Consider the following 12,956-nt stretch of genomic DNA (forward strand, 5'->3'; position numbering starts at 1 on the left):
GCTAAGCACATGCTTAAGTGCTTTGCTGAATCAGGATGAAATTAAGCATGTGTTTAAGTGCTCTGTTGAAAAGGGGCCATTCACAAGTGTTAACTCCTCAATAACACTGCATAATTTAGAGCACAGGTGCTGAACCCATCGCCTCCCAGAGCATTTCATAAGGCCCACGGGCTGCTCCAACACAATATACTAACAGCTGATTCATTAGCATCTTGTTGTCATGTGCAAATTTTATGCACTGATTTCTTTATTTGTTTTTAAATAGACAATACTGTACATAGAAACAACCTATCTAAATACATATGAATAAATCTGAACTTAAAATATAAATCAATACAGGTGACTTTAAATCTTATTCAAATATGTAGAATCTATTTGGCCCCAAAAGGTTGTGCTTAGGTTTATGTGACCCTCCTATGTAATAAGGTTGGGCGCCACTGATTTAGAGCATATAGCCTCAGTAGTTCAGTTTATTGTACTTGCTTTTTGCTATCACTTTTGCTGATGAAGCTCACCTGGCTTTGTTTTGGAGTAGAGCTTTTTACTGGAGTTCTCTGCAAATGACTTTACAGAGTAATGTAACCTTTTGACATCCTCCCTAAACATTCTGACAATTCTCACTCGCTGATTAGCAGGTTGTCTGCCTGAACTGTGCTTTATTTTGGGAAACACCAATTACAGTCAAACAGCATGTAATTTATCCTGTAACATTGAGGTGGTTGTTTATCTCTGAAGAAAAAGAAGAGGCATCTTGGGCCCAGAAACCAACTCAAAATGGAGCCTACTTCGCAACACATTGTTTTCCTTTCTGATTACAGTAGTAATCAATTTGCTTAGTAAATGATTTCATGACTTCTGTTTGCCTCTCCATCTCATCATCTTTTCCCCACCAAGTCTAATGTATAGCCCACAGTTCTATATAGGGTGACCAGACAGCAAATGTGAAAAATCGGGACGGGTGTGGGGCATAATAGGATCCTAGATAAGAAAAAGACCCAAAAATCGAGGCTGTCTCTATAAACTCGGGACATCTGGTCACCCTAGTTCTATGGAGCATCAGACTTCAATGAACTATTTACCCCTGAAATATACACAGTTTCAGACTGATTCTCTAATGGGAAGAAATTATTAGTGTCTTTTAGAGGTCTCCATATTTGAAAGGACATGCTACAGTTGTACTTTCAATTTCTACAACAACAGCAATTACAATGTTGGCATTGTGTGAGAGACCACAGCGTACATAGTGAGGCCTACTGTTATTGCTGGGCTGGTGCCACACAGCAGCCACAAAGTGGTGGTTGGTGAACAGGACTCAGGAGTTGCGAGAGCCAAAAATCAATAAGGAAGAGTCAGAGTCCAAGTCAGGCCCAGTTCAGAGACTGAACATCAGGAGTAGCTACCGGACTGAAGTCAGGAGACTAAATTCCGGCCACCATCAGAGATCAAGGGGCAAGGTGAGGAACCACAGCAAGTCAAAAGTCTGTGTGGTTGCCCAGACAACTTCCTGGGCCACCCTTCATGGTTAAATAGTATGAGTGGGTGAGTCATAGGGCTTTAGGGTACTGTCTCTATGGCCCCTTTGAGCTGTACTTTCTGTAGCACCTAATCTCCACAATACTCCTTGGATATAATTGTGCATGGCCTCCTGGTGGTGAAGTAGGAACATCAGCTGCCCCAGGCTCTGTAGACCTGCATTCTAGTCATATGGGCCCTTACACGTTGCCATTTCTCTCTCTCTCTCTCTCTCTCTCTCTCTCTCTCTCTCTCTCCTCTGTTTTATATTGCTGCCCATCTTCATGTAGCTGAGTGCCTTCCAAGAAAAATCAATATTAATAGTGGACCTCTTGGACTCCAGTTGTGCCCACCTGCTCCCAGTAGTAAATAACTGCTGTTATTGGTCCTGATCTTGCAGACACTTATACACATGGGTAATCTAACACAAGTAAATGATCTCTTTGAAGTGACTAAAGTTACCCACATATATAAATGTTTCCAGATCCAAGCTATCTGTTGTAACACACATTACTTCATTTTAATTAATTTTATTAAATATTTGTGATCGTTAATTGGTGCTTAAAACAGATGTCTTAGCTGACTGCAGAAATTGAAACCATCTAACAATTAATTAAATTTCATTAAATCTACATTAAGGCAGAGTGGAGAAATTACAGGAACCAAGGAAAAGCCAATACCAGCTGTTGTGCTATTGTGTTCTTGCAGAAAGATTTGTAAATTAAGTTTTTAACCAAAGTCAGAAACTGATAGCACTGGCTAGAGCCAGACACAATGCAGGTGCTGAGCAAACTTCCCTTGCACAACTTCTGCCAATGCAGCACGTCCCCTGACCTGCAGCACTGCAGCTGTTCCTGTTCGTGCCAAGTTGTGTGGTGGTGGTTTGGGGATTTGCAGAAGTACATTCTCTGCACAAACACACTTCAGGTCTCAGAAGGCTAGTGAATTAACCCACTGTACCACTTCCAGTGTAATGAATTTTTAAATCCTGTTTTGTAAGTACAAAAGCCTCCTGTTTTTCAGCATGCAACGTGACATGGTCTCTTCACTGTTCCCCTAACTAGGCTCTGGTACTTTTGATGTTTGCATTTTTTGTTTAAATGCACTCTCCCATTCTCTTTGTTTAAATATATAAAATATAAACAACTGTATTTTTCTTTACAATATGTTTATAAAATTAACAAAATGAGAGATTAAATCTTCTCATGACATAGGGAACAATTTTATATTAATTGGAATTAATGGCCAAACTCCCATTGATGTCAGTGTTTTGAAGATGACCTGGCTTTTATTTAGTCCTTTCTCTTCTGTCAGTTCACTACAAAGTCAATACTCTTGACTAAAAACTGTCCAGCTTGGTTTCACGAGCTTCACCCTAGACCTTGGTAGGTGCCCAAAGAAAGCAGCTATCTCTGAGGTTTATAGATGTAGATATGGACCAAGTGTGACCAATGATTTTTGGTTCCTCAGCGTCTGGGTGCCCAATTTAAGACACTGCAGTGGGGATCTCAAAAGCTGAGAATTTCAACATCCCTAGTCATTTTTAAAAATCTTGGCTGTGGTCTGTGATGTTGATGGTCCTGATTCAATGACATCCTTGCAGATTAAGACTAAGGCCTTGAATTATCACTGCGGATGAAAGGGAAAGTGCAGAGTACTGAAGTGACATATTCTCAGTGGCTCATTTCTCTGAGGACCAGGCTGCCACAGTCAGCACAAGTTGTACCTCTTTGTTGCTTTTTACCTTCTTCACTAAATATGGTGAATTTCCAGTAATATGAAAATGAGAGATTTCTGTTGGTTATTACCATGAAAATAGGTTCACTAACTATTCTTGTGGACTCCTTCTTGGTGGGTCAACACAAACAGGCAGAGTCCCTGGAATAATGACACAGGCGTGAGCCTGGTAATAACAGAACACACGTTTATTACTGTCAGAGAGGACTGAGGCAGCTCCCCTCCTGCTGCTAGTGCTGCCGACTTCAAGCCATTTCACTTTCTCCCTGGCAGGAAACACCCCGACCTTCCCGACAGGGTTACTTCCAGATTGCGGGGTCCTTCCCCTCTGGAAGAAAACACTCTTTTGGAGCTGTCCAGTCTGTGGATGTGCCACACACACAGACCTAGCCAACACAGTATCTCAGTTACAATTCATTACATCAGTGGTTCCCAAACTTGTTCTGCTGCTTGTGCAGGGAAAGCTCCTGGCAGGCCAGGCTGGTTTGTTTACCAGCTGCGTCCGCAGGTTTGGCCAATCGCGACTCCCAGTGGCTGCGGTTCACTGCTCCAGGCCAATGGGAGCTGCTGGAAGTGGCGCGGGCCGAGGGACATACTGGCCGCCGCTTCCAGCAGCTCCCATTGGCCTGGAACAGCGAACCGCGGCCACTGGGAGCCGCGATTGGCGGAACCTGTGGACACGGCAGGTAACCAAACTGGCCTGGTCCGCCAGGGGCTTTCCCTGCACAAGCGGCGAAACAAGTTTGGGAACCACTGCGTTACATCAATTACATAGAATACAGGAACACAGGAATTGCTACACTGGAGCAGATTTGAGGTTCATCTAGTCCATTTTCCTGTCTCAGACAGTGGCCAGTACCAGAGGCTTCAAACGTAGGTGTAAATACCCCTCAGTAGGCAGATGTGGGGTAATCTACCTCCCATATTGGTCTTATCCTGATTTCTAATAGTTAGAGATTGGCATAAGTCCTGAAGCATGAGGTTTAATATCCCTTCCACAAAAATAACTCTGGATATTCTTGATGTCCATACAAATCTCCAAACTAACAAATGTTGAACTAATTAGCTTTAGCCATGTTCTGTGTTTGCTTTCTGTGAGTTTTCCTACCAGGAATGCAATTTTTAAATATGCACACACTGCACTGAAAAATTATAAAAGTTATGATCTGTTGTTCCAAAATAACTTGTAAGTAGAAAAAAAGGAGTGCATTTGTCACATAAATTATTTTCCACTGATAATTTGAAACCTGTCAGCTTTGTTGCTATTAAGCCTGTCCTTTATTAATGGGTAGGTGAGAAAAGGATAGTTGTAAGGTTTTTGTTTATTTTCTTGAGGATCAGGTCAAGCTGGGTGAAAATTCTTTGCACAATCAATTCCACCCTTCCTTAAAATAGAAATAGAAAGGATTGATTTTTCATTAAGCATTGTTTCTGTTTCTAGATGGTCTACCAGCTTTAGTTCATAGCTAGTGAATAGGATTTAGTTTTCTTCATTTCAGATTTAAAGACTATCATATTAAAATGTAACACATTTTTGGAAACCAAATTAATGATATATTGTTATTGTCATTTTTGTGTTACGTTAGGGTCTAAAGCAGCGTGTCTTAAAGTGTGGGGGCATGATGGCCGGGCCAGATCTGTGGCGGTAGAACTCTTAATACCTTCTAGCTATTTATAGTTGCAGAGAGAACCTTTAAAACGTGACCCAAATGTAGCTGATCCAGCAATGTTGGACTGAGTTTGCAGAAAGCCTGAAACAAACTATGAGGTATTAACTGCGCCATTAATTTCAAGAGTGCTAACTCAGATGCTAGTGATTCTACCTTAAATGTCATCATTGTTAACCCCTTCACTGCTCAAAGCATGTAAGTAGATCTGGTCAAAACATGAAAAATTTAGACAAACAAAAGATCAGCCCTACACGTAAGAAAGCAGAAATATTATATTACGAAGATCTGCACCTGTGTTTCCCAAAGTGTGGGGGAGTGTTCCCCTTGGGAGGGAGCACAGAACTAGTTGAAGGATGCATGGAAGATGTATGCATTAAGGCTACCTCTACACTACAAGCCAGGGGTGCAAGTCCCAGCTCATGCAGACATACTCACACTAACTCGGTGAGAGCTAGCATGAGTATAAACAGTAGTATAGCTGCGGTAGCATGGACAGTGGTGGCACAGCGTAGCCAAAGATAGATAAGCCTTTAATAACATGTGGCGTGACTGCAAGAGGGGGTGAGGGAAGGGAGGTTACAACTGATTTAATGTTCCCAAAGAGAGGTTCAACTTCCAAAATTTTAGGAAATTCAGGCCTAAAGTATCCAACTGAGATCAGGGTCTCATATTGCTTGGCACTGTACAAACCCCTGCTCTTACAATCAAAATAGACAAGACAGCAGGGCCGGCTCCAGGAACCAGCCCAGCAAGCAGGTGCTTGGGGCAGTCAAGGGGAAGGGGCGGCACATCGGGCTGTTCTGCGGCAATTCAGAGACGGGTCCCTCTCAGAGGGAAGCACCTACTACCGAATTGCTGCCAAAGAAGAAAGCAGCGCGGTGGAGCTGCCGCCGGAGTGCTGCCGATCACAATTGCGATCACAGCTTTTTTTTTTTTTTTCGCCGCTTGGGGCGGCAAAAACCCTGGAGCTGGTCCTGCAAGACAGACAAAGGTTTGGAGAGGAAACTAAGGTGAAGTGACTTGCCCAAGGTACAGAGCAGGTCAGCAGCAGAGCAGGTACTAGAACATAGGTCTACCTGAATTCCCCTCCAGCGCCTTGTGCACAGAACCATGCTGCCTCTTTTCACTGTTTATGGGCCCAGAGCAGCAAGGCGCTGAGTGCCAGGGATCTAGACAAATTGAATTAGCTAAGTTGTTAGTTGACATAATTATTTGAAGTACAACTTATCTCCTAGTGTAGTGACAACACTACCATCTAACGGAATTTTAAAGTTGTTGAACTGCATCTAAATAGTATTTCAAGTTGTGTTAACTAATTTGATTTTAAATTTTTTTAAATTGTGTCAAAAATTTCCAACCAGCTCTATTGCTGAGACAAATGCCTATCATGCTGACCAACTGGCTTTTTGTTTCCTTGTGCTCCGCCATCTGTTTGCTTGTATCCGCTTATTGTCTTTTGTCTTACACATAGATTGTAAACTCTTCGGGGCAAATACTGTTTTTTTTGTGTAGGATCTAGTTATTATTTCCTTGCTGGAGATCAGAATATCACCAAGCTATCTACATCATAATGGGCTGTTTTATTGCAGCATATTGCACTGCAGCATAAATGAAAATTGTTGACAGTGTCTTCCATTTCACATCCTTAACTCCAATAAATCATCTTTTTTTTAATGGAAAACATTTTGTGAGGGGCCAGCAGAGTGATTCAATGTTTATCTTTGTTAACTTCAAAGACAGATAGATATTTATATGTGTGTTTGAGATTAATGATTTTTTCTACATGTTGCAAAAATGAAAAATGTATATACATATTGCTGTAGGCACTAGTGTTAGAGCAGTTTAAATCCCCCTGCTTAATGTAGTAGAGAATTGCTTTTATCCCATTGCAAAATATTGGATAATATTATAATATCTCTGAGAGGATCAAATAAAATGGCTTTGGGCAGCTAGAATATAAACACAGGCCTGTTCAATAACCCTCTTAGAATAGAATTTGCTAATAAATAGCATTTTTTCACAGGTGAGGCCATTGATGTCAATAAGAGTTTTGCCACTGACTTCAGTGGAAGCAGAAGCAAGACCTTAACATAAAATGCTAGATTGACTGCCCAGGAGACTTGCATCTTTACTTCTACAGAATAGGGATAGTATGGCCAGCAGCAGTGCAAAATTCCCTAGGCTGCTCTCAGGCAGTGTCTCCTAGTGGATAAAGCACTGTACTGGAACTCAGGACACTTGGGTTTATTCTCAGCTCTGCCACTGGTCTTCTGGATGACCTTGGACAAGTCACTTCTACCTCTCTGAAACTCAGTTTCTCCATCTGTAAAATGGGGATAATGACATTGGCCTACTTTGTAAAGCGCTTTGAGAGCTATTGATGAAAAATGCTATATAAGAGCTATTACAAATATTATTATTAACAATGTGTTTTAACCCTGACCTGGAGAGACAAGCTCTAGATAGGTTGATTATTATTTGTATAGCATCATAAGTGTGCATAGTGGCAAGATGCTTACAGTGTAAATGTAATGTAAACACAATAAAGCTTCAAGGGGAATAAGATTAGAGAAGTTATAAAGAGATAGGCTTCTAGAATCACATGCCTTTTGTTAATGTATATTTTATATTCCATTGGGGTGGCTGAGGATAGTGCCTGGCATGAATCCTCAATGTAAATGTCAGCTATAGAACAGTAAGAAGTCTGTGTGACAAAGATGAGGCTGTGTAACATGGAACTCCAGGAAGGATGTTTCAAGCACAGTGGACAGTGTGGCAAAAGCCATGGAACTCTGACATCCCGAGTTTTTGAGGTTTAGCACATAATTTACTCTTCTGACAACTGGTTATGTTCATCTGTGTTTGAATTCTGTGACTGGAAATTCCTGAGGCTGTGTACAGGGAATGGTTTAGTAGTTATTCTCCTCCTAGGACCGAATCCACTCTTTCCATTGATTTCAATGAGCGCTTGGCCTGGCCCTAGATTGGGACATTTATAGATTGTTTTCCTAAGGGGCATTAGCAACCTTCTTGTTGTTATATTAGGGGACATTATCAGCACTCCATAGCTCAATTTATGGTGCAGAGCAGAATTTGGCCCATTGTCCTCTTATTGTATTCTACAAATAGGACAGTTAGTCATTTCTCTTTTGGACAATACAATAAGCTGAATGAAACTATGACATGTGAAATGCTTGCATACACTTCACGGGATCAGCTAAGGTCTTGCCAAAGTGCATTTTACACCTAAGTATGTACAGAACTCAGAATGGTGCAATTTTATACACTGAATAAATAACAGCCTCCCTGACACTTAATAACTCCTTTCACCTTAGTGCATTAACACTCTAAAAATAGTTGTTTTAATAACATTCAGCTATGAAAGTTTAACTTGTGAAGCATTAACAGGATATATATATTTTTTCCTTTTTGTAAATCTCTACTAATCTTACAGCAGCTGACCTGGTAGCTCAACAGTATGCATATAAACACATCTCACTTAGAGACAGGCTATTCAAACACACTGACCAATGATCTATCACATGAGATGATAAGCTGTATAAAGCACATCTATTTACAAATACATTATTTAATTTAATCTTGGGCTGTTACTTTTTTGTCTGTCAATGCAATATAATGTGTACAGAGTGAGGGAAACAGGAACAATGAGACGGGTGAAGGACCAAGGCAAATGTAAGAGTTCTCAGGCAGCCTCAAGGTTAACGGGAATTATAATGGGCTTTCCAATGAGGTTGCATCTAAGGAAGAACAATGAGCACAACATAATAGTGTCGGTTCCAAAGAGATGTTTCTCCTACTTGCAACACTCATGCACATCCCATGACACAAAACAAATTTCACAAAATTGAACAAATAAATGTACGATGTTAAAGTTAAAAACAAGTCCTTTCTTTTAAGAATTATAAACTAACTGACCTAGAAGAATATGGATGTTAGGGTCATTGCTATAAAATATCTCTGTGTTATGGGTATTTATTCAGATTAAACCTTTGCCCATAGCTGTATTTTTAATTTCTGGCATGTGTTTCAATAACCCCTTTTTAAAACAGAATTTTAGTAGTAAAGTAAAAATATGTACTGATTACTCAGTTTACAATTTTAGGTCCTTATTTTGAGAATTATAGCCCAGCCTCCATTTTTGCAGATGGAATGTTGTTCCCACAATTCATTTTTGATGTGAATACCAACATTTAGATGTCAAATGACCCAATTTGCAGACACACTCATTGCCATCGAAAATTTGCAACGGTAAAAATGGAGGCTGCTTTTCCAAATCAGAATCTGAGTCAATGATATATTTACAGCATAGAATTGATATTAATACAGAGATTTTGAGGTTTGGGCTTGGCACCTCTAAAGTGTACCTGACCTAGCTTACCCAACAGTGAGGAGTGCTTCCACAGCTAAACGATACCTTCGATATCCTCCTTGTGCTTTATCTTCCACTCCTGCATTTCTCCTCCTCCCTGTCTACTATCCCTCACCAAGTTATGCAGAGTTCAACACTCCACCCCCAATAGGAAAAGAGACCAGTAGGGCTCAGTGCATCATACTTTCAAGAGTTGATAGACTAGTGTCACCGCAGCTGAACAGCCATAAGCCCAGGTTTTCAGCGTGTTTTTCAACATAAAAGTGCTGAAAGAATGGCTTCAAACCAGCTGAAGAGGAACCACAATTAGAGGCACGAAGCCAGATGTTAATTAATAAAACCAACTGAATAGGGCAATTGGACCAGCTGAAGACGTGCACCTAGCTGTCTGTTCATAGGCTGTTCCCCAGTTCATCAGTTCTGCCAAATTAAATTTCTTTAAAACAATTCCTCCCCCCCACCTCCCCCAAGGTTGCTTAGAGGCCTGTTGAATCAGACTGAAAGTTCTACAAGGGCTGGGGCTCCAGGGCAGTGAAAGCAATTTTCTGTCCCGAGTGGCAGCGGCTTTGTCGGCAGGAGAGCACTCCTGCTGACAAAGTGCTGTTCTCACCGGCACTTTTCATTGGTAAAACTTTTGTTGTTCTGGGCGGGTGTTTTTTAACACCCCTGAACGACAAAAGTTTTGCCGACAAAGTGCCAGTGTAGATAAAGCCTTAGACAACTAAGCCTGGTCCGCACAGTTTTTCTACTGATATAACTATGTTGGTTAGGGGTGTGATTTTTTTTTTCTGATGTAGTTAGAGTGATACAACCCTGGTAGTATAGAAATAGTTATACCAGTATGCATGTGTTTATAGTGGCATAACTGCATCCACAATACATGGGTTGTACCACTTTAAATGTACTTGAATAGGTAAAGCAGTACAACTTATGGGTGTAAACATGCCCTTAAGTCATGATTACTCATAACAATGTTGGCATAAGAACAAATGGTTATAAACTGGCCACGAATAAATTCAGGCTGCAAATTAGAAGAGGGTTTCTAACTATCAGAGGAATGAGGTTCTGGAACAGCCTTCCAATAGGAGTAGTAGGGGCAAACAACCTACTTAATTTTAAGATGGAACTTGATCAATTTATGAAGGGGTTGCCTGCAATAGCAGGGACTGCGCTCAGTGAGCCAGCAGGTCTGTCTAGTTCTATGTCCCTACGTTCTGGTAACTCTCATGAAATGACTGCATATAGGAGATTATTCCAATCAAAATGGTGAATTATTTTTAACAAACGGTTACTAAAGAACATACAGCAACAGAAAAGAGGAACATAGAAGGCTTATTCATCAATAAAATCCATGTTAACTAATTTATTGGGTCCTTTGTTCTGTCCAGTATTTTTAAAGCCATCATTATGTATCTAGTGCCTAGAGGCTCTATGAAAGGAAGCAAGGCCCTATTTTGCTAGGAGCAGTACACATTTGTAACGAAAAAACAGTGCCTGCTGCAAAGAGGTTACAATCATAGCATGTACAATTAGCTAAGCATATGCTATGCAGAGGTAGAACACAATACATATATCATTCAAAAAGGTCATGGTTATATCAGATATTTGTTTTCATGCACCCTAATGTATTGTGTATTAACTTTTGAGATGTTCTTCTTCCTCCAAACATTAGCTTTCTTTGCTTAGGGAATTATTAATATCAACAGGAGACAAACCTGGCTTTGGATCAAGCCCCTAATGAGATGTGCTGCTTGCTTGGCTTAGCTGAGCTATACTGGCTGTCAAAGAACCACAAAACTTCTCCTATGGGTGGTTTGGCATGTAAGGTAGCCTTACAAACTGACATGGGGAATGACATGCAGACAGAGGAAAACGTTTATTTCTGATGTCAGATACTAACTATTCACTGGCAAATAAATTAGCTTCTCAATGTTTCAAGTATCCAGACCCTTTCTGAGAGGCCAGTCCTTAAATTTGACATTAGTTCATTTGCTTGATGGGGGTTCCTAATGCGATAAACCGTAGTACAGAAGTTAATAATTTTGTACATTACTACTCTGAATATGCAAGAGATACTCAAAGCAGTTGTTTGAATGTCCCTTTAAAAAGGACAGATTGCCTTTATTGTGTGCACTATTTCATGGCTTGTTTGAGGCCAGGGCAATGTAGCTGTTGATGGGTAACGTTTTGTGGTTTTGTTTTGGGTTATTTTGTTTGTTTGTTTGTTTGTTTAAAGGCAATTGGAGGCTGTGTGGTAAAACAACAAAAAGCTGACGGGTCATGATCAGAAAAAGAAATAGCCCTGCTGACATTACTTTTTATTGACTTGTAAATGACCACATTAAAATAACAATTACCTTTAGGTAGAGGCAGCCCTTATGGGTTTATCACACTAACCACGGTTTATGTGATTTGTGTTGTAAACACTGAAATTAAAATGACAATAATGGCTTAGAAGCTGAGCAAACAGTATCCGTTTGCTCTCACTTTCGGATACTATTGGCTTTACCATATGAAAAATCACTGGTTAATTAAAAAGTACTTCAGAAACACAACTGGACCCTCCTGTGCTGACTGCACATGTCAGTGTTTAATCTCTTGGAAGATACAGATTTGTGATGTTGGACTCATTAGGACAGATTGGAAGTTCAGTGGCCTCCACAGATCTTTTAACATCCTAGTAAATTAACACATCAGGGGAATAAGCGTGAGTGGATGTCTGTGGCATTGACACACTGATCATCATTATGTGCATTGATATTTCTGATATTTGGATTGTCTTACTGTTGCCTGGGCCCTCAGAAGTATACTAACCTCAGATTAATAGGGTTGGGAAGAAAGTTTCTTTGAGGCAGTTCACTCCATGGCTGCCTACTGCAGGATTTCTTCTACCATCCTTTGAAGCAGCTGGTTTTTGCCACTGCCAGAGACAGGATGCTGGACTGGTTGAAAAACTGGCTGAAAGTATTACTTTATGCATAGAAATTGCCATGCAGGATAACTCAGTAATCTAACTAGTCCAGCTGGACTAAATGTGAAGTAAACTATTCTGAACATAACTGCCAATTCCAAAGGCAACAGATTGTCAGAAACACAAACTAAAATAAACAAATAGAATAAACTATAGATCCTTTAGATGGAGAGTGCATTAAAAAAACATGCATTTTTTAAAAGCAGGACTCCTTTTGTTGTAGTAGACTGATAAATGAGAGCTGTTCATCGGAACAACTGTGGAGTTGCTCTTTGGTTACTGCAGAAAAACTTTCAGAGGAAATTAGGAATTAGATAAAATATTATTAGAAAAGAACAGTGCTACTAAATATTTTATGTGGTTTTAAAATGCCTGAATTGGAATCCTGCCTCTAGATCCCAAATGTAAGCTGAAAATACAGGCTTGGTCTTTGAAACTGAGAGTGCTTCAACTTGTGGTTTATGTGAGATTATTTATTAAAGGTTACATACTAGCACAGAACCTGTTTTCACATTATTACGCTCACTATAATGCCAAAGCAACTTCCCAGAAGATAAATATTTATTTGCTATGCCTAGCTAGGGCACTACCATATTTAGCTGGCAATTCCAAAAATTAGCCTATTGGGCAGGAACTAGTAAATTAGACTCAAACTCATGATAAAAACTTGAAGTGA

Source organism: Malaclemys terrapin, chromosome 3, assembly GCF_027887155.1.
Source record: "Malaclemys terrapin pileata isolate rMalTer1 chromosome 3, rMalTer1.hap1, whole genome shotgun sequence".
Classification (NCBI taxonomy): Eukaryota; Metazoa; Chordata; order Testudines; family Emydidae; genus Malaclemys; species Malaclemys terrapin.